The following is a 21,336-nucleotide window of genomic DNA, read 5'->3' as shown; positions in this document are numbered from 1 at the left end:
TGTTCTAAGTTGGAAAATGAGAAAGCCCATGAGACTCACCGGAACCTCTGATTGGCGGGTGAGGTCCAGCTATCACCAATCTAGACAGGCAAGGATGTCATCTCCTGGGAATGAGAATGGATGGTGCTATTGTGGAATTCTGAGCAAAAGTGTGACTTAAATGGCGGCTTCACCTCAGACATCTATAGGCTCAGTCCCACACATCTGGCTTGTTACTAAACTTCAGCAGTTGCATGTCATTAATGACCAGAGTACCAAGCTCATGTTTTTTATTTTTGTACTTTATGTGTTATAGCTCTGTGCTCATTTATAACTTGGGTCCACTGACCTTGGATGGTTATGGGAATTCTCTCCTGGAAGTGGCAGCATGAGCTCCTGGGTTCTTGGCACTGACGTAGATGAGAAATAGGTGTTTGCAAACGATACTGTAAACAGTTTGGGGGTGCTACAGTCCAGGTTTCTGTGAGCTATTTACTGAGTTAACACGTACTTAGTCTATTTCTGTTATCGCCAGTTTTAAATAACAGGCATTAATGGTGTTTGCTTACATATCAAGTATACTTTTATAGAAAGTTATGCTTCTCTAAAATGGATCATTCTGTACTCTGCATGGCCTGCCTCTGGTTGAACAAAGACAATGGTTCACTAATGTCCACCTTCTGTGGGTTCCTCTGTGACACAACTCCTGTAATGCTTCCATGTTACACTAATTATACTATGGATGTAAGACCAATTTATGAGGTCAATTATTGCTATCCCATTAAATCCACCTCTATTTTTGCTCACAGATGAATGGATTTTTTTCTTTTAAAAGGCTGATCTTCCAAAATATGAGTTTTTTTTTTAAAAATCAGCTGATAATACCATAATGTCATGATGTTTTTTCTTTTTGTACTTTATCTAGTAGACCTCTATGCTTGTTACGCTTGCCAACTGGGTTTCTTGGGTCCATTGACCTTTGATGCTTATGAGAATTCTTTCCTAGAAGAGCCAGCCTGAGCTCCTGGGCGCCCAGTTCCTAGAGCCAAGTTTGTTGAGGTACAGCTGGGAAGTAGTCCAGAAGCAAGGCATATGGAAGCTAGGTGAGCAGATACAGTTCAGCAAACTCTTCATGTACTTAGGAGCTTGGGGCTTCGTGGGGGAGTCCTCACTGCCCTAACAATCTCTTCTGCCATTTTTTTTTTCGAGACAGGGTTTCTCTGTATAGCTTCGGCTGCCCTGGAACTCATTCTGTAGACCAGGCTGGCCTTGAACTCAGAAATCTGCCTACCTCTGCCTCCCAAGTGCTGGGATTAAAGGCATGCACCACCACTGCCTGGCTCTTCTGCCATTTTTTAAAGATAATTTTGTAATTATATTTATGTACAGAAAACTTAGTGTACATTTAGCCCAATTTAGTGGCAAGTTCGTTAGCCTTTGCCTTTTCCAGCTTGGCAATGCGAGCCACATGACTTCAGACCCAGGACGTTGCCTCCCCAGTGGCAGCAGATCTTGTCATATCTGTCATTATAATTGGTCCTAATAGCTTCCACCAGCTTAGCCAGAGCACCCTTGTCTTCCAAGTTAACCCGTGTGAAGGCAACAGTTATGCATGTCTTCCTGTGGACCAGGCGCCCCAGCCTGGTCTTTCCCTTGATGATGCAGTAGGGTACCCCCATTTTTCGACACAGGGTAGGCAGGAAAACCACCAGCTCAGTGGGGTCTACATCATGGACAATCACCACCAGCTGAGCCTTCTTATTCTCCACCAAGGTGGTGACTGTGTTGACTCCTGCTCAGAGGACAGGGGGTCTCTTAGTTGGGACGTCCCCTTTGCCAGCGGCTTTCTTCTCAGCACCGGCCAGTAGCCTTTGTTTCTCCTGCTTTGTCCCTGGCCTGTCCTTGTGGGCAAGCTTAAGCAGCTGAGTAGCTGTTTGCCTGTCCAGGGCCTGGGTGAGATGGTTAATGGCAGGAGGGACTTTGAGACGCTTATAGAAGATGGCTTGCCCCTGCAGCCTGTGTAGCGGGGCCATTTGATGAAGCGTGTTAGGTCTGTTTTGGGCTGGATGTCCTGCCCAATGCCAAAGTTCTTAGGCCTTTCTCAAACAAAGGGTTGATCACCTTCTTCGCCTCCTGTTTCTTGACAATGGGGGCCAGAGCCACCTTCTTCCCCTGGGCCTTCTTTCCTTTGGGCATCTTGCTTGATTGGTAGAGAGAGAAAGAAGGGGGAATTGTGGGTGATAAGTAAGCGGTTATGGAAGTCCTCTTCTGCCATTTGTTAGTTTAACCTATAACAACACATTTAAAGAACCAGATGAGCTCAGTTGCAACCCATTGAATAATAAATAGAATATATAGAAAGGAAAACATACTAGGAATAATTCACTTTATACTTTCATAGAGGATTTCTCTTAACCACTGTCACAAATGTATAAACGTAACTGGTACATTTTCTATAGACTTACGCAAAAGCTGTACTCTTACAAGAGAAAGGATTCCATTAGAACTCAGAACAAAAGTTCTGCTGTCAATGTTTAATAATAGTCACAGCAGAAGGGAGCAAATGATTTGTTAATTACGAGTGGGAGATAAATGGCTCATTATTGCCTTGCACGAAAAACTAAAAACATCCCCCAAAGAAAAACTCAATACAGGAGCCATTATTAGCTGCTTAAAGAGAACATTGTTAAAGCTCACTATATCCATCAGACAACTATCAGAAACCTGATTATGTATGTATTAGTCTGAAGAAATAGAGAGGCCAAGAAGCTTAATTTTATTCCAAAGCAGGAGCAGAGCTATCATGTTTGGACACCTGGATCTGACAGGTGACTTCCAGGAGGATGGTGCCAACACTGGGAAAGTTCATTACTCTCTTCCTAGGTATCTGAATATTAATTTTCATGGCATTCACACTACAGCAGAGCCTGGAATTAAAGGTGGAGTGTGGATATTGTATAAGTTGTACACAGCATCAGAGGACCCAGTTGATGCATAAAAATCCTAGCCGTCTAGGATCATGAGTCTGATTCTTCAAGAATGTCACACTGGGAAGCGCTCCAACTTTCCCAGGAGCAAATTGAGACCCAGGTAAGAGTAATGGGTTTATCGAAGAGTCTGATGGGAAAAGGGAGCAGAGATGAAACTATATTAATTTCCCCCAATCACAGCCTCAGGCACACTCAGCAGCACCTTCCTTTCTATTTCTCCATGACATCTCAGCTTTATCCTATAGCTTCCCAGTCACTTTCAGTTATTAACAATGCGAGTCCTGTCTAGGCCAATTGGAACCTTCAATCTTCATGCAGCTTAATGTCTGATCAGCTCTCTGCCTCCAAGCCCAGGGCAGACATGGCTCTGAGGACTTGGGACCAAGGGAGGCTGATCCCTGCTCTGTCTCCTTTTTCCTGCTCTACCCTGTCTCAGGCTTTTTTGGCTTTGGTACATATATACACATATATATATATATATATATACACACACACACACACACACACATATACATACATATATATATACATATATACATACATATACACAAATATATATATACATTGTATGTGTATGTGTGTGTATGTGTATGTATATGATGTATATGTATATGATGTATATGTATATGATGTATATGTATATGATGTATATGTATATGATGTATATGTATATGATGTATATGTATATGATGTATATGATGTATATGTGTATGTGTATATTTATATGCATATGTATGTATATACATATATTAGGAAGAGTTGGACATGTTTTGCCGTTCAGCATTGGATTGTAGTTCTGGGTGGGTGTGTTTTTCATCTATCTCTCTGGCAGGCATCCAAATGCTGCCTCCATCCGGGCAAATTCGTGAGTTCATTGGAAGATTTAAGGACTCTCTTCACTAGTGTTACTATTGCTGTGATGAAACACCATTACTGAAAGCAACTTGGAGAGAAAGGGTTTATTTACTTTCCATACCTTGAATCATAGTCCACTGAGGTAGCCAAGGCAGAGACTCAGACCAGATAGGAATCTGGAGGCAGGAAAGCTGCTCACTGGCTTGTTCCTCATGGATTTCTCAGCCTGCTTTCCTTTCTCCCCATTATCTCTTCTATTATTATTATTATTATTATTATTATTATTATTATTATTATTAAATCAAACCATTTTAAATATACTAACTTTACATCCAGATCATTGCCCTCCTAGTCATCCCCTCCCTCAATCCTTCCCCCATCCCCCTCCCATTCTTCTCTGAGTAGGTGGGGGTCCTCTGTGTATCCCGCTACTCTGGCACTTCAAGTCTCTGTGAGGCTGGGTGCTTCCTCTCCCACTGAGACAAGGCAGCCCAGCTAGAAAAACACACAGACACAGGTAACAGCTTTTGGGATAGTCCCTGTTTGAGTTGTTCGGGACACACATGAAGACCAAGCTGCACATTTGCTACATATGTGTAGGGAGGCCTAGAATCAGTCCATGTATGCTCTTTAGTTGGTGGTTCATTCTCTGAGAGCCCCAAGGGTTCAGGTTAGTTGACTCTGTTGGTCTGTCTTCCTGTGGAGTTCCTATCCCACTAGGGGCTTCAATTCTTCCTTCTATTCTTCCACAAGAGTCCCAAAGCTCCTTTCACATTTGGCTGTGAGTGTTTGCCTCTGTCTGAGTCAGTTAGTGGGTTCGGCCTTTCAGAGAACAGCCATGCCAGACTCCTGTCTGTAAGCATAACAGAGTATCTTTAGTAGTGTCAGGGTCTTGCCCATGGGATGAGTCTCAAGTTGGGCCAGTTATTGGTTGGCCAATCCTCAGTCTCTGCTCCATCCCCAGTCCCTGCATTTTTTTTTGTAGACAGGAAAAGTTTTAAGTTGAAAATTTTGTGGGTGGGTTGGTGTCACTGTTGTTCCCCTGAGGTTCATGCCTGGCCACAGTAGGTAGCCTCCCTAGGGTCCATAGTCCCAATGCTGTGAGTCACAGCTAAGGTCCCTCTCATTGATTCTTGGGCACCTCCCTTATCTCATGTCTCTGTCTCTTCCTGGAGATGCCTCCTACCTCCCCCACTCCCATCAGTTGCAGATTTCCATTCATTCTAATAGCCACGTGGCCACCACCTCACTCTCTCCAGCTCCCCTCTCCTGCCCATTTCCCTCCCTCCATATGTCATCCATGACCATTCCATCCCCCTTTCAAGGGAGGCTCAAGCATCCTTACTTGTGCCCTCTTTTCTGTCCAGCCTCCTTGGGTCTGTCGAGTGCAGTATGGGTATCCTGTACTTTATGGCTAATATCCACTTATGAGTACATACCACGTATGTCCTTTTTGGATTGGATTACCTCACTCAGGATGCTATTCTCATAATCCATCCATTTGCCTGCAAACTTCATGTTGTGTTTGTTTTTTTATAGTTCAATAGTGTGACATTGTGTAGCTGTACTACATTTTCTTTATCCATTCTTCAGTTGAAGAATATCTAGGTTGTTTCCAGTTTCTAGCTATTATGAATAGAACTGCTATGAACATAGTTGAGCAACTGTCTTTGTGGGATGGTAGATCATCTTTTGGGTATATTACCAGGAGTGGTAGAGCTGGGTCTTGAGGTGTAACTACTTCCAGTTTGCTGAGAAATGGCCAAATTGACTTCCAAACTGGTTGTCCAAGTTTGCACTCCCACCAGCAATGGAGGAGTGTTCCCCTTGCTCCACAGCCTCACCAGCATGTGCTATTATTTGAGTTTTGCTCTTAGCCATTATGACCAGTGTAGATTGGAATCTCAGAGTTGTTTTGATTTGCATTTCCCTGATGAATAAGGACTTTGAGCATTTCTTTAAGGGCTTCTTGGCTATTCAAGATTCCTTTATTGAGAATTCTCTGTTTAGTACTGTGCCCTGTTTTTTAATCAGGTTATTTGGTGCTGTTGGTGTTTAACTTCTTGAGTTCTTTATAAATTTTGCATATTAGCCCTCTTTGAGATGCAGGTGGGTGAAGATCCTTTCAGTCTGCTTTCTTATAGAACCTAGGACCACTAACCCACTGGTGTCCTTTTCCACAGAAGGCTGGGTCCTGGCTCTTCATTCAGTGGTTATGAAAATGTCCTACAGGTTTGTCTGATCAAGCCTTATGGAAGCATTTTCTCAACTGAGATTCCCTCCTCTTAGATGACACAACCTCTAGGTTGTGTCAAGTTGATGTAATTCTAGCCTGGGTAGGGAAAGTCTGTGAAGTATAGTAGTGGCTCATTCTTTGCCATAGGCTGTCAGTGCATTTAGCTTATAGGGATGGCATCTGAGTGGGAGTCTAAGGATCAGTGCTTTTGGGTGTGGAACTAATAAGATACCTAAAACTGGAAATTGCCTAATGTAGCCTTGCCCACACAACATTCTCCATTGTGGTTTTGATAAACTTTGGGCTTTATAAAAAAAACCCTTCCAATATGTTTTTTTTTGTTTTTGTTAGTACAGTGAGCTTTCTGGCTCTAAGACATATTAAATCAAGGCTCTATGTATTTAACTTTTCTTTCTGCCTCCTGAACTTGTTGCTAGGCAGACTTGAGTAATCCAACACCAGCCAAGGAATATCATTACAGGGTGTAGAAGGAGCAAATCGTGAGACAGGAAACTGAAATATGCCACTGGCCAAAGTGATTTACAACTTCTTAACTGTGTGACTACTGTCTTCATCTAACCATGTGCTCGGTCTTGCCAGTCCTTCTGTTTCAGAGGTCAGATTTCTCTGCACTGCACAATGATTTATTACTCTTGGTAATAAATGCACTGCAGTAAGGAACAGAATGTAATGGACTGTGCTGGCAAACAGCATGGCTCTGACTGTCCCACTTTCTGTTTTCTGATATTCAATGCAATGGTCTTCTGACCATGCTAGGAGCTTTACAGTTTAGAGGACGCATTAGATGCCTTCCCAAATCCCTGTGTGTAAACCATCCCAAGCAGCACATTTCCTCATATACGTAAACAGTCATTTGCTAAGTGTGTGAAACTCAATAGTATCCCCCAATTTCTAAGTCAAGAAATATGGGTTTCCTATTTTTAAAGGAATACTTAGAAAGGATTTGCAAACAAGATGGTGTGCTTACACCAAACATTATCAAATATTATAAAGAAATAGATGTGAAACATCTTTCCAGAAATATAGAACTAAGGATGAGGATTTATACGAAATTCTATCATATTTTTTGTAATTAAAAATTTTAATTTTAAATTGACCTTTTAATTTAACCTTAAATAATTTTCTCTGAAGTCTAAATTGAAACAAAAATCCATGAGAATTGGACATACCAATGTTTAATATAGGCTATGCCAATTAGTGACAGAGGCTACATAATTAACCTCTAGTAGCCTTAGCCTCCTCTTCTATAGGATGCAGATAGTAATGACACCCTCACAGAAAAGTTTTGAAGTTACTTAGGAAGCTCTGAGAGATGCATAAGGCAGAGAAAACCCTCAGAGCATTATCCATCCATCCCAAACATCTGCAGTAGACCAGGCTGCTATGCTAACTCCCCGATTGCCCTGTATCTGTTCTCTTTGCAGTTTCTGCCACAGCAGAGCTAGAATCCATACCTCCTCCTTCTAGTCCACTGCAGTCATGTGACCAACATAGGCAAATGGCATATTAATGGAAGCTGGAAAAAGCACCTCTCTTTTATTTTGCTCACCAGAGTCTGTTTTCTTGCTCTCCTCCATGAAAACTCTGGAGGGTATCACAGGATGTCTTATACTTTTACTACTGTGAACAGACACCATGACCAAGGCAACTCTTATTAGGACAATAGTTAGTTGGGGATGGCTTACAGGTTCAGAGGTTCAGTCCATTATCATCAAGGCAGGAACATGGTAGCATCCAGACAGGTATGGTGCAGGAGGAGCTGAGAGTTCTACATCTTCATCGGAAGGCTGCTAGTAGAATACTGACTTCCAGGCAGCTAGGACGAGGGTCTTAAAGCCCACGCTTACTCCAAGGTCACACCTGCTCCAATAGGGCCACATCTTCTAATATACAAACCATAACACAGGAGGAGCCCAAATCACTGTCATCCCATCAGACCCCCACCATCCTGGAACATCTGAACTGCAGCTGATTGAAAGATATGGTGTGATCCCTGCTTGGGCCAGCCTACCTCACTCAACCCGGATACTGGCACATTAATGGTGATTGTCCTAAACCACTACATCTTGGATTAGTTTTGTAGGGCAGCTCACTATGACAACAAATGACAGTTTGTTTTCCCCTTGAGGCCCTCAATAAATGCTTCCTAACAAATGATAATTTATTTTTTCTTTAATAGAATGAACTAGAAACTTATTCCATACATTTGCATTTCATTGTTACCTTTAATTTCAAGTTCATTCTTTATAAATTTCACTCACATATAGCATTGAGTTGGTTTGAATGTCAACTTGCTCAAATTAGAGTCATATAAGGAGACTTAATTGAAGAACTATCTTAATTGCACTAATCAATATGTGAAAATCTGCTCCCATTGTGGGCATCACCTTTTGGTAACAATCCAGAGCGAAAGGGTGTGGCAAATGGGAGATCATCTTTGGCTGATGAACTCTTTGCTTACAGCAGAACAAGACTTTGCAGGTTTCTATGGTGGGCTGAGACTCAGTGGCTCTCCAGGAACCTCTTAAGTTCTTTTCCTTTATTCTTCTCTTTTACATTACATCCCAACTGCAGTTTCTCCTCTCTCAGTTCTTCCCAGACTTCTCTCCACCTTCCCTCTCCCCAAGTTCCACTCCTCCATTTCTTTTCAAGAAATGATAAAGAAAAGAAGAGGAATAAGAGGAGGATGAGGAAGAGGAGCAGGAGGAGGAAAAGGAATAATAATAATGATGATACTGATAATAATGATAATAATAAAAAATATCAGGCTTCCAAGGGTTATCCACTGAACAGGGAAGAATAACTTACAATAAGAATGGGGACAAACCAAGCCTAGACATAATAAGCCAGTAGGAGGAAAAGGGTCCCAAGTGCAGGCAAAAGGGTCAGAGACATCTCATACTTTACTTTGAGGACTATCACAAGAATACCAAGCTAACAACTATGAAATACATGTGAAGGACCTAGCTCAGATTCATACAGGATCCAAAACTGTTCCTTCAGCTTCTGTGAGCCCCTATAAGCCCTGCTTATTTGATTCTATGTGTTGTGTTCTCAACTATCTCACTCTTATAATCCGTCCTTCACCCCATGTGCAGGGGAGGCTCCCCTGGCTCTGCATAGTGTTTGGCTGTGTGTTTCTGTATCTTCTCCTATTAGTTGCTGGATGACACTCTTATTATGATGATTGTTTTTTAGATACCAATCTAAGAATATCATGATATCAGAATAGCAGAATATCATTCGGAGTCATGTTTGGTTCTACCTGGGTCTCTGAAATGTCTAATGATCATTCTCTATTATTTAGTGTCCATGAGCTTCTGCATTTTTAGTAGTTTCTATTGCTGTTGATATTTAGCATTATACCATTGTGTTCAGATAGAATGCAGGCTGTTGTTTTAATTTTGCTATATGAATTGAGACTTGCTTTGTGTTTTAATATGTAGTCAATTTTAGGTAACATTACACAAGTTTTTGAAAAGAATGTGCACTCTTCAGTATTTGGGTGGCGTGTTCTGTAGATATCTTTTAGATCCATTTGATTTATGATGCCATTTAAGGTTAGTGGGTTTGTTTAGTTTCTGTTGTGGTAACCTATCTGTTGGTAACAGCGGGGCATTGAAGTTCCTCACTAAAACTGTGTTGGAATTAATATGTTGGTTTAGATATTTTATGAGTTGTTTCTTTTATGAGTAAGGTATTACTAGGGTAACAAAGCTATTTCTAAAGACAATTTAGATCTCTGAACAGATCTGATTCTGTGTGGTTTTAAGCAAGGTGCCGAATGGACTGCTGGTTGAAAATTGTCTTTCATACTTTCTTGGAATGTTCCCATTAGTGTCCTTTCTGCCTTGCATACAAGTTTATTCTAATTTTCCACCTTCCAAGTTCTTAAGTCTTGAATTTCTTTTCTAGGCACGTACTTTATGCCAAGCATATTATCTATGACTATGATCTTTATGTTATTAACTCATTTTAAATTGTTATATAAGTTTTATAAAGTTTCTATGTATCTTAATCCATATTTTGAAAAATAGCTCACCCAAAACAGAGTTTGATTCTGTTTCTTTCATTCACAGTCTTTTATCAACAAGAGAATCTCAGTTCTATGTGAGATGTTTTGTGAAAGTTGAGTCAGATCACTGGCCAGGCATCTTGTACTACCAGAAGAGACACAGGTACATTAGTACATAAAAAAGAAAGAAAATACTGCCCAGAAAGAGGCTTTATTCAACTCATTATTTCCCAAACTAATGTGTACAGAGTAAAGTCCTGTGTGATTCATATGATGGAGTGAATTTTCTGCATCACATGCGTCTGATAAATACACTTTCAGCAACTGCAATTGATTTTAATGCAAACAAATGTGTGACGGTTAACTTCGCTTGTTGGTGTGACAGGACCTGGCATTGCCTAGGAGACAAACCTCTGGACATGTCAGTTAGGGAGTTTCAAGACTGAATTGAGGTTACAAGATCTGTAGGGAGTGACTGCAGTTCTGAAGGAGTGTGGATTGTTTGACATGAGCTGGCCCTGTCCAGGACTGATGCCTTATAGCTATGAGAAATAGGCAAAACCTTTCCCAAAGATCAGGCTAGAAAATACATAGCCTTACTTTGGTTTAAGTGTTTATGAATGCTTGACCAATGTGTGTGTAAAAACTAGGGACTGCGGCTTTCTTCTTACAGATGTTTACAACTTGATATTGATTGCCTGTAGATACCTTTACCATGACTAGCTAACCACCCCTGCATGACTGTACAGAGCAAGCATGCTGAGTTCCCAGGTTGCTGGGCATGTTTTATCAACATGTACACAGCCTACCTGACCGCTGATTTCCTGTACATGTGTCTGTGTCTCTGTTCTTCATTTATTCCTTTACGACCCAGTCAGGTATGTAGATCTACACCATGGGGCATGGGGAAGACCTGCTTTAAGTGAGGGCAGCACCATTCCATTCTGTAGGCTGTTTCTGGACTAAATAAAACACAGAAAAGCTGAGCATTTATCACTCTCTGACTGGATGCTGTATGACCAGTTGCCTCATGCTTTGTTGCACGCCTTCACAAAGTCTACCCTTAATTGTTTCCTTTCCTTCTTTAACTCATTTTTGTCAGGCATTTGGAACTAACAACAAGAAAAGCAAGTAATACCAGTTATGTTTAAAAATGTTTTCTTCCACTTAAAAAAAATGTCTCATTGGAAAGCCCCTCGTACATTTCAGCACTGTTATGAATCTTTAGATATTTTCCTTAGGTTTTCTTCAGAGATTTTCCTCAGGGTCAAAACTAGTGATGGAAATCGGTTTTATAACTTTATGATCACACCTTGTTTCTACTCAAAGGAGTCCCTGTGAACTTGACCACCGGATCCTTCACTAGAATTGATACTGAACACCCTTGTATTATAGAAGCTTATTATAGAAGTAACTGAAGCTTAGAGAAGGTATGTAGCTTCCTGGTTGAATGGTGTTGATGGGAGATAAGGCATTGAGCTTGTTGACAGCTTTGTGCTGCTCTCTCATAAGAAGCCACTGCCTTGAGGCTTTCTGTTTTCTTGAATCTCTTTGACCACCACCATCAGTTTCCTAGCTCCTGAAATCACAAGTTCTTTGCTCTCCCCATTCTTGCTCTGTTCCCTTTGCGTACCAAATTATTCTCACCCTAAGCTGATATGAGTAGTCATTTGTGAAATGGATATAAGGGTGTTTTAGTACATTTTCTATTGCCATAGCAAAATATATAAATTTTGGAATCTATAAAAGAAAGATTTATTTAGTGCATAGTTCTAGAAGTCTCAGAATATGGTTCCAATATCTGCTTGGCTCCTGCTAAGGACATTGTGTCAACTTACAGTAGAGAGATGGAAGATGCCAGATGTGTACAGAACATGTATAAGTGATGGAGGCTTGGTGGGGGTGTTGGGGACTCAGTTTGACAAAATCTACTCTAGTCTCAAGAAAACTAACTCAATTCCATGGGACCAAGTTCTTTCTAAGGAAAACCCAATTCAATCTGTCAAGAAAGCTGGTAGTCTATTCACGAGACTTGTAGCATCATGACTACACTTTAAAAGACCCCATTTTCTTCTCATACTGTTATAGAGACAAGTAATTTTCAATATAAATTTTCCCAGGGACAAACTACATCCAAACCACAAAAAGGAAGAAGGAAAGTGACATTTTCTGTAATTTCTAAGTTTCTTTATGGACAACTTGTTAGAAAAATTTACTTAAACTAGGGACACAGGATGAGAACATTTGAAGGATAGAATCTCTAATGTGTACCTTAAACACCATGAAGGTATTAAATGTTATTAACTTAAGAAAAGCAACCACAACAGCTACAAGAGGCAGGGTCTCAGCTGACATCTTGTTCCAGCCGGTAACTACATGTCTGTGCATTTGATTCCCAAATATATGCTATGATGAACATTTATAGAAATGTGTTTTACAGACACAAAAGCACAGAAGCAAAGGGCAGAATCTCACAGACAGATCAAAGGGACATGTAAGACGATTGCATATGTGACCCTATATGTAAGCATCTCTGTTTAAGTGGTGACTAACCAGAGTTTATTTTTGTGTAATGTTAAAAGATATATGGCTGGATGGGGCTGTAAAATTGTTTTTCACTGAATGTTATTACATTACAAGTCATAAGGAACCTGTGTTTTGGCAAGTGGAATGAGAAAACTTGTCTGCATGATTATGAGGGAACTCTAACAAATCCTGAAGATAAACGGGAGTTAGCAATATGTACCTTTTAAGTTGTTTTTTCCCCAGAAACATATTTATTTCTGCTCAAAGGACAAGAAAAAACAAACCTAATGATAAGATAGCTTAAATGAGGGGCGATTAGGTGTTTTCTAAGCCTGCAGTAGAATTGACTTCTCCATCTGGATGCCACACATTTCATGTTCTGTCACAAAACGAAGCTGTTAATAGGGGGGAGAGAGTGTGAAAGAAAAATCCTTCCAAATTACAATTCACAGTTGGAATGGGTAAGCACTTAAATGTTAATGACAATAACACCATTACTGCTCTGCCTGAAAATAAATGTAGGTTTGAAGGATCCATGCTCTGCTGCAGAGAAACGGAGTTTACATCAGGATTCTGATTCAGACCCACACCATCTGTGAAATGTCAAAGTCTTACATCAAGGCCGTTGTGTCCCTTAATGTGTTTTTAGTGCAGTTTGGTCAGGAACATCACTGTCCTTGACATCCCCCAGAGGTCGATATTTCTATTTGTATCTTTTTTTCTGGACTTTTTAATTCTGAATTTTACTTTTTGATATCTTGTCAGTGTGCAGAATTGTTACAACTTTCCAGACCCACTATCTTTGTCAGTTTTTTTTACACATGCTTTCTTCTAGCTCTTTCTAGAAATAGGTATATCCATTACTACTATCCTTTCCCTTCAACCATTTGAGTGTTAAGTTTTAGATATATGGCCAGTTTTTCTTAAACACATAGGAGGCTATTCATCACAAGGGTTATGTCATCAGTGTGTGGTCCCAATTAGCAGCTATGCCCCTGTACTTGGACAGCCTGCCCTACAGAGCCCAGCTGTCCTATTAATGCCATGGATCCCATTCAGACTTCACATTTCATTTAGTTTTCCTCAACTTAGAAAGGCCCTCTCTCTTAAATACCACAGTCCTGACTACTTTTATAATTAGAAAAAAAAACTTTTTAAGTAAATCACTATTATCACAGACAGCCGTTTGATATGGGTTCATCAGCATTTTCTCTGAGTAAGACTGTGTGTACTTTTAAATTGTTTAGTATGTTGCATTAAATAAATTGCATGTTGCAATATTTCAGTGGACCCAAAGTGTCACTTTTGTAGGGGTATTAAGTTGCATTATTAAGTTAATATGGTACCTTGTACATTTCTCTCCTGTGAGGTTCATTGTGAAGGACATTATATGTTAATAAGTGATGAGAGATAGGAGTCCACTACAACTATAACCATATTGCTCCATACATATGGATTTCTATTTTACAGTCAGTTACTATCTTTTCTTCTTTTTTCTTTTTTTCCTTTTTATTTATGCTGAATTGATACCTCTAGAAGACTTTCCTTGAAGCTGGTGTCCGTGTGTAGGAACAGAACTGAAGATGGGGAGTGAGAGGCTTTAGAATCACATGATGAATCCCAGGAAATCTGAGTCCAGAGACCAACATCAGGGTGCAGATCTGAGTTTACTGCCCAGCGCAAAAGCTTATATAAAGTGTTTGAGCCAATCCAGAGCCTCTAAATCCTCTGCCAATCATATCTCAACACACTATCATTGTACGCCAATGAAAGCCCTGCATGATGAGGTAATTTAGGAGTGGGGTCAGGGTGGGAAGAGCAACATTACCTGTTAAAATTTTAGTGAAGAAGGGGGAAGCAGCCACACCATGGCCTTGGTTTCTTTTTGTTGTCTCTCCTGTGTTCCCAGAGCCATTTTAGATTGAATACCTTGTCAGGCGGACCAAGATTCTTCAAGGAGTTGCAGGAGCTTAAGGAGGCTCACCCTCCATCCCTCTTTTTCTTCACCAGGTTGACTTCCACCCCTCCCCCACACATCTTTTTGACATGTCCCTAGATTCTCAGAGCATTTCTTTACATTCTTTCACAAAAGCACGTTCCAGTTTTATTCTTTTCTTTTTAAAACTCTATTTGCCCATAAATTCTTCATGTCTTTTTTCCTCTGCATGTTGAGTGGTTTTCAAATACCAAAATATGGATGCTAGAAATACTTGTTCTTATTGGGGTGCCATTATGTCTTGCTATCTTAGTAGACAGACTTTGAGATTCAGTAGTTCTTCTTGTTCTGATGTCAGGTGATGGAATGTTGTTTTCATCACCTTTTGGGGACAGCAGAGACATAGGTGTTTATGTTTCTTAAAGACAAATGGGAAAGGGAACAAAGTGATTTGTGCTTTAGCAAGCTCTCAAAGTGATTTTGGTTTTGTGTGTGTGTGTGTGTGTGTGTGTGTGTATAAGAGAGAGAGAGAAAGAGAGAGAGAGAGTGAGAGAGAAGTGATAGAGAAAAATGGAAGAATAATTAATTTAAACTTTAAGTTTGTATTAGGATATATGTAATGTATTTATAGACCATGAATTCTTCTAATATTTCCTCTTCAACCCAATACTACAAAATGTATTTATGTTATTTTTTTAAAGGATTGAAAACCATAAAACATGATTTTAATTGGCATATGAGGGGCTGCAGTTAGTTAAAGAGCATTAACTGCATACTCACTCCTGACTATGAACAAATGGGTATTAGCAAGTTATTCCATCTTCAAATGGACAGTGTCACCTTTGCCCTCCATATCCAGCGTTCTTTTAGTTTTAGACATCAGTACTTTTTTTTTTTTATATTTTTATTTTCTATATTCTTTGTTTACATTCCAAATGATTTCCCCTTTTCCAGATCCCCCCCCCCATATGTCCCATAAACCTTCTTCTCTCCATCCATTCTCCAATCACCTCCCTCCTTTTTTTCTCTGTCCTTATATTCCCCTCCAATGCTAGGTCAATCCTTTCCAGGATCAGGACCTTCTCCATACTTCTTCATGGGAGTCATTTGTTATGCGATTTGTGCCTTGGGTATCCAGGGCTTCTGGGCTAATTAATATCCACTTATCAGAGATTGCATTCCATGTGTATTTTTTTGTGACTGGGTTACCTCAGTTAGGATGATATTTTCCAGATCAAACCATTTGCCTAAAAATTTTGTGAATTAATTGTTTCTAATTGCTGAGTAGTATTCCATTGTGTAAACATACCACATTTTCTGTATCCATTCCTCCTTTGAGGGGCATCTGGGTTCTTTCCAGCTTCTGGCTACTATAAATAAGGCTGCTATGAATATAATGGAGCACGTGTCTTTATTGCATGCCAGGGAATCCTTTGGGTATATGCCCAGGAGAGTTATAGCGGGGTCCTCTGGAAGTATCATGTCCAGTTTTCTGAGGAACTGCCAGACTGATTTCCAAAGTGGTTGTACCATCTTACAGCCCCACCAGCAGTGGAGGGGTGTTCCTCTTTCTCCACATCCTTGCCAACACCTGCTGTCTTCTGAGTTTTTGACCTTAGCCATTCTGACTGGTATAAGGTGAAATCTCAGGGTTGTTTTGATTTGCATTTCCCTAATGACTAATGATGTTGAGCACTTCTTAAGGTGCCTCTCGGCCATCCGAATTTCTTCAGGTGAAAATTCTTTGTTTAGATCTGTGCCCCATTTTTTAATAGGTTTAATTTGGTTCACTGGGGTCTAACTTCTTGAGTTCCTTGTATATTGGATATTAGCCCTCTATCAGATGTAAGGTTGGTGAATGTCCTTTCCCAATTTGATGGTTGCCATTTTGTCCTTTTATCAGTGTCCTTTGCCTTACAGAAACTTTGTAATTTTTCTTTTTTTTCTTTTTTCTTTTTGTTTTTTTGAGACAGGGTTTCTTTGTGTAGCCTTGGCTGTCCTGGAACTCACTCTGTATACCAGGCTGGCCTCAAACACAGAAATCCGCCTGCCTCTGCCTCCCAAGTGCTGGGATTATAGACATTTGGGGTTTTGATTAGTATGTGACGGGAGGTAGTTCTGTTCTAGTCCAGTCTGTTTGGAGTTCTGTACGCTTCTTGTATATTCATGGGCATCTCTCTCTTTAGGTTAGGGAAGTTTTCTTCCATAATTTTATTGAAGATATTTACTGGCCCTTTAAGTTGTAAATCTTCACTCTCATCTATGCCTATAATCCTTAGGTTTGGTCTTCTCATTGTGTCCTGTATTTCCTGGATATTTTGGGTTATAAGCTTTTTGCATTTTGCATTTTCTTTAACTGTTGAGTCCATGGTTTCTATGGTATCTTCAGCATCTGAGATTCTTTCTTCTATCTCTTGTATTCTGTTGTTGATATTTGCATCTATGTCCCCTGATTTCTTCCCAAGGTTTTCTATCTCCAAATGTGTCTCCCTTTGAGTTTTCTTAGTTGTTTCTACTTCTGATTTTAGATCCTGGATGGTTTTGCTTAGCTCCTTCACTTTCTTTTTTGTGCTTTCCTGTCAGTTTTTAAGAGCTTTTTGTGTTTCCTCTTTCATGACCTCAGCCTGTTGACCAATGTTCTTTAAGTGATTTTTCCGTTTCCTCCTTAATGGCTTTTGTATTCTCCTGGATTTCTTTCAATGATTTTTGTGTTTCCCTTGTAAGGGCTTCTAACTTTTGATCCATTTTCTCCTGAATTTCTTTAAGTATGTCCTTCATGTGTTCCTGTACCAGCATCATGACCAGTGATTTTAAATCCAAATCTTGTTTTACTGGTGTGATGGGGTATCCAGGACATGCTGATAAAGGAGAATTGGGTTCAGATGCTGCCATATTGCCTTGATTTCTGTTAGTGACGTTCCTGTTCCTGTGTTTGCCTTTTGCCATCTAGTTCTCACTGGTGTTAGTTGGTCTTGTCAATGCTGGACTCACCAGTGCAAGCTGCCTCTTCCCAGGTGGCCTCTGGTGCACAGCTGACCTCCTGCACTGCCTGGAGACAGGGTGCTGTGGCCCAGGCTGTTCAGATCCTGAAGCAGACACCTGAAGGCTCTCTCTGGGCCCTGCTGGACTTATCAGAGCACACTGACTCCTCCCAGCCGGCATGCTGGATGCCCCTCTTGCGTCTTGCAGGACCTGGAGATAAGGCGTTGCAATCCAGGCTGTTCTGGATCCCGAAGAGGAGATCTGAAGGCTCCTGCTAGAGGCCTCAGGACTGGAACCTAAGCTCTGTGCTGCCAGAGCAAGTTGTGTGTTCCCAGTCTGCTTCCGGGTCCACACCAGGTCTCTTGCACTTCCTGGAGACCAAGTGCTGTGGCCCAGGCTGTTCAGATCCTGAAGCAGACACCTGAAGGCTCCCTCTGGGGCCTGCTGGACTCACCAGAGCACACTGACTCCTCCAAGCTGGCCCCCCGTGCCCCCCCCCCCCCGTACCCCTCTTGTGTCTTGCAGGACCTGGTGATGTGGCTTTGCAGCCTAGGCTGTTCTGGATCCCAAAGTGGAGATCTGAGGGCTCCTGCCAGAGGCCTCAGGACTGGAACCTAAGCTCCGTGCTGCCAGAGCAAGTTGTGTGTTCCCAGTCTGCTTCCGGGTCCACACCAGGCCTCTTGCACTTCCTGGAGACCAAGTGCTGTGGCCCAGGCTGTTCAGATCCTGAAGCAGACACCTGAAGGCTCCCTCTGGGGCCGGCTGGACTCACCAGAGCACACTGACTCCTCCCAGCCGGCCCCCTGGATGCCCCTCTTGTGTCTTGCAGGACCTGGTGATGTGGCTTTGCAGCCCAGGCTGTTCTGGATCCCGAAGCAGAGATCTGAGGGCTCCTGCCAGAGGCCTCAGGACTGGAACCTAAGGTCTGTGCTGCTGGAGCAAGCACAGTACTTTCTTTTAAATTACCCGTATTTTTTTTATTATTAGTTAACTGTTCTTAAAGTTGATAGAGATAATCATCTATCAATCTGTTCTGTAGCTTCTTCCCATTCACAGAAATCTGCAGCTTAGGAATTTAGGTTTTTCCATATGCTCACTCTTTTCTGGATTTATTTGTTTTGCACAAATGGAATTTCGGGTGAATATTGTCATTATTTGAAGCATTCATTCAATACACATTTTTGAGACTATACTATGATCTTAACAAGTTGAGAGTGACATGCTTTTGAGCTGCTTGAGCATAGGTTATCTAGTTGGCAGTCAAAAGTATAGCATGGAATTTGGTGAGCAGCTCTGAGGGCCATGGATAAAGAAAATAGTTGATTATTTGCATGCTTAGAGATAGTAATTAAGGGTATGTATCACAAAATGATGGACAATGTCATCTAAGGGATTTAAAGAGTGGTGAAATGGGGGCTTATGAAAATACACACAGAAGAGAAGAGAGGAAAGAGATAATGAGAAAAACTGGAAAACACTCGGGGAAATCTGATATTTTCTAGTCAGAAGGAGGAAAGAGATATTTTTTAATGAATATAATCTTCATTTACATTTGAAATGCTAAAACCTTTCCTGGTTTGCCCCCTCCCTGAAAACCCACACTCCCACCTCCCCCACCTCGATTTCCCTTTGTTGGGGCATCTATTGAACCCTCATTTGACCAAGGACCACTCCTCCCATTGATGCCCGACAAGGTATTCCTCTTCCACATATTTGCCTGGAACCATATGTATCCCTTGGTTGATGGTTTAGTCCCTGGGAGTCCTGGGGCATCTGGGTGGTCTACATCATTGTTCTTCCCATGGGGCTTAAAACTCCTTCAATTCCTCTAGGCCACCCTCTAACTCTTCGTTAAGGACCCCATGCCCAGTCCAATGGTTGGCTGCTAGCATCTGCCTCTGTATGTGTAAGACTCTGGCAGGGTCCCTCCGGAGACAACCATAACAGGCTCCTTTTGGTATACACTTCTTGTGGACCATAATAGTGTCTGGGTTTGGTGACTGTTTATAGGATGAATCCCCAGGGAGGGCAGTCTCTGGGTGGCTTTTCCTTCAGTCTTTGCTCCACACTTTGTCTCCTTTATTGCTCCCATTAGGATTTTGTTCCTTTTCTCAGAGGAACCAAAGCACCCTACTTTAGTCCTCCTTCTTGACCTTCCTGTGGTCTGTGAATTGTAACTTGTTTATTTTGAGCTTTTGGCCTAACATCTACTTATCAGAGAGTGCATATCATGTGTGTTCTTTTGTGATTGGGTTACCTTGCTCAGGATGACACTTTCTAGTTCCATCCATTTGAATTTCATGAGTTCATTGTTTTTAATAGCTGAATAGTACTCCATTGTGTATATATACCACAATTTCTGTATCCATCCCTCTGCTGAAGGACATCTGGGTTCTGAGGAAAGAGATTGTTCAAAGACAAACTGGAAACATGGGCTATTTCCCTGAATGAACAACATTTAAATAAGGAGAAAGCTAAGTGTTGCTTGGAAGCCTAGGAAATAAGAAAGTGGCCTTTGTGAGATGTTTCAGGGTATAATGGTAACAGAAGTCAGATTCAGGAAGGTTCAGAGGTAGGTGGAAGGCAAGGAAATAGAGAAAATATTTATTTTAAGAGTTTGGCTTAAAAGCCGAGTACAAAGACTTAGTGGTGCAGAGAGACTGTGATGGTCCAGGTGAGTTTTACTTTTCAATAGGAGTGAATTGAAACTGCTTGAAAACATTGGGGAAACATTTAAATATAAAGGAAATATTTGTGTAGTCAAAGGACACAATTTTTTAATGTAGAGGTTCTAAAAAATACAGGGGATGGGATCAACATAGAGATGACATTAACTTTAAATTGGAAAATAGTTGGGGGCTGGAGACAGTGATAGTGGCAGGCTAGGCATTGATAGTTTGTATCTTGCTGTTGGAATGGTGAGACTCTGGTTGGTGGTGTCTAATTTCTCTCTACAGCAGGAGATAGAAGCAAAGGGGAGTTGAATAAGGAATGTTTCAGTATGTGAGATTAGGAAAGAAATTTCAAAGCAGGCACATACATACAAGACAGGAATCATGGGCTGAATGGCCATTTATACCGAATTTGGCAATTATGAAGGAATCAACCAACTTTGATGTTAAAATCTTTCTTAAGTATCTAGATGCTTAGATCTAGGTGTGGGTAAATGGATTTATCTGTGCTCATTTATATTTATAGCTGGCCTTTTTCTACATGAATGCAATGGATGGCAGAGGATCAAAGTGCCCATAATCACCTCAAAGTGATGTGCAATGTAATTTAACTGATGTAAAAGTAAGAGTTATGAAAATTGAGGGAAGCTGGGCAGTGGTGGTGCATGCCTTTAATCCCAGCACTTGGGAGGTAGAAGCAGGCAGATTGTTTGAGGCCAGCCTGGTCTACAGAGTGAGTTCCAGGACAGCCAGGGCTACACAGAGAAACCCTATCTTGAAAAACAAACAAACAAACAATCAAACAAAAAGAGGGCTTTGTGGATTGGTGTGTGTATCTAGAATTTTTTAATGGTCTTTAGGAGAAGTGACATTAGAACATGGTGCCTTCATGGTAGTGATTTTAGAAGTTGGCACTGCTATGGATTTGATGATAAGAATAGATTGCCAAAGACAAGTGTCTTAGTTACTGTTCTATGGCTTTGACGGGAAAGCATCTAATCGAGGACTTGCTTAGAGTTTCAAGTCCATAATTATCATGGTGGTTATTGTGGTAGCAGGCAGACAGGCAGGCAGGCAGGCAGGCAGCAGGCAGCAGGCAGCAGGCAGCAGGCAGCAGGCAGCAG

General features: G+C 41.1%; 1 pseudogene; it reads right to left on the bottom strand.

Annotated features, from left to right (window-relative positions):
* Nucleotides 1-1,384: 1,384 nt before the first annotated feature.
* LOC127663972 (60S ribosomal protein L7a-like) lies at nt 1,385-2,175 on the bottom strand (annotated as a pseudogene).
* Nucleotides 2,176-21,336: the final 19,161 nt, after the last annotated feature.

The sequence above is a fragment of the Apodemus sylvaticus genome, chromosome 13 (assembly GCF_947179515.1).
Source record: "Apodemus sylvaticus chromosome 13, mApoSyl1.1, whole genome shotgun sequence".
Lineage (NCBI taxonomy): Eukaryota > Metazoa > Chordata > Mammalia > Rodentia > Muridae > Apodemus > Apodemus sylvaticus.
Note: the sequence above shows the minus strand (reverse complement) of the source record. Positions and strands in the feature narration are given on the sequence as shown.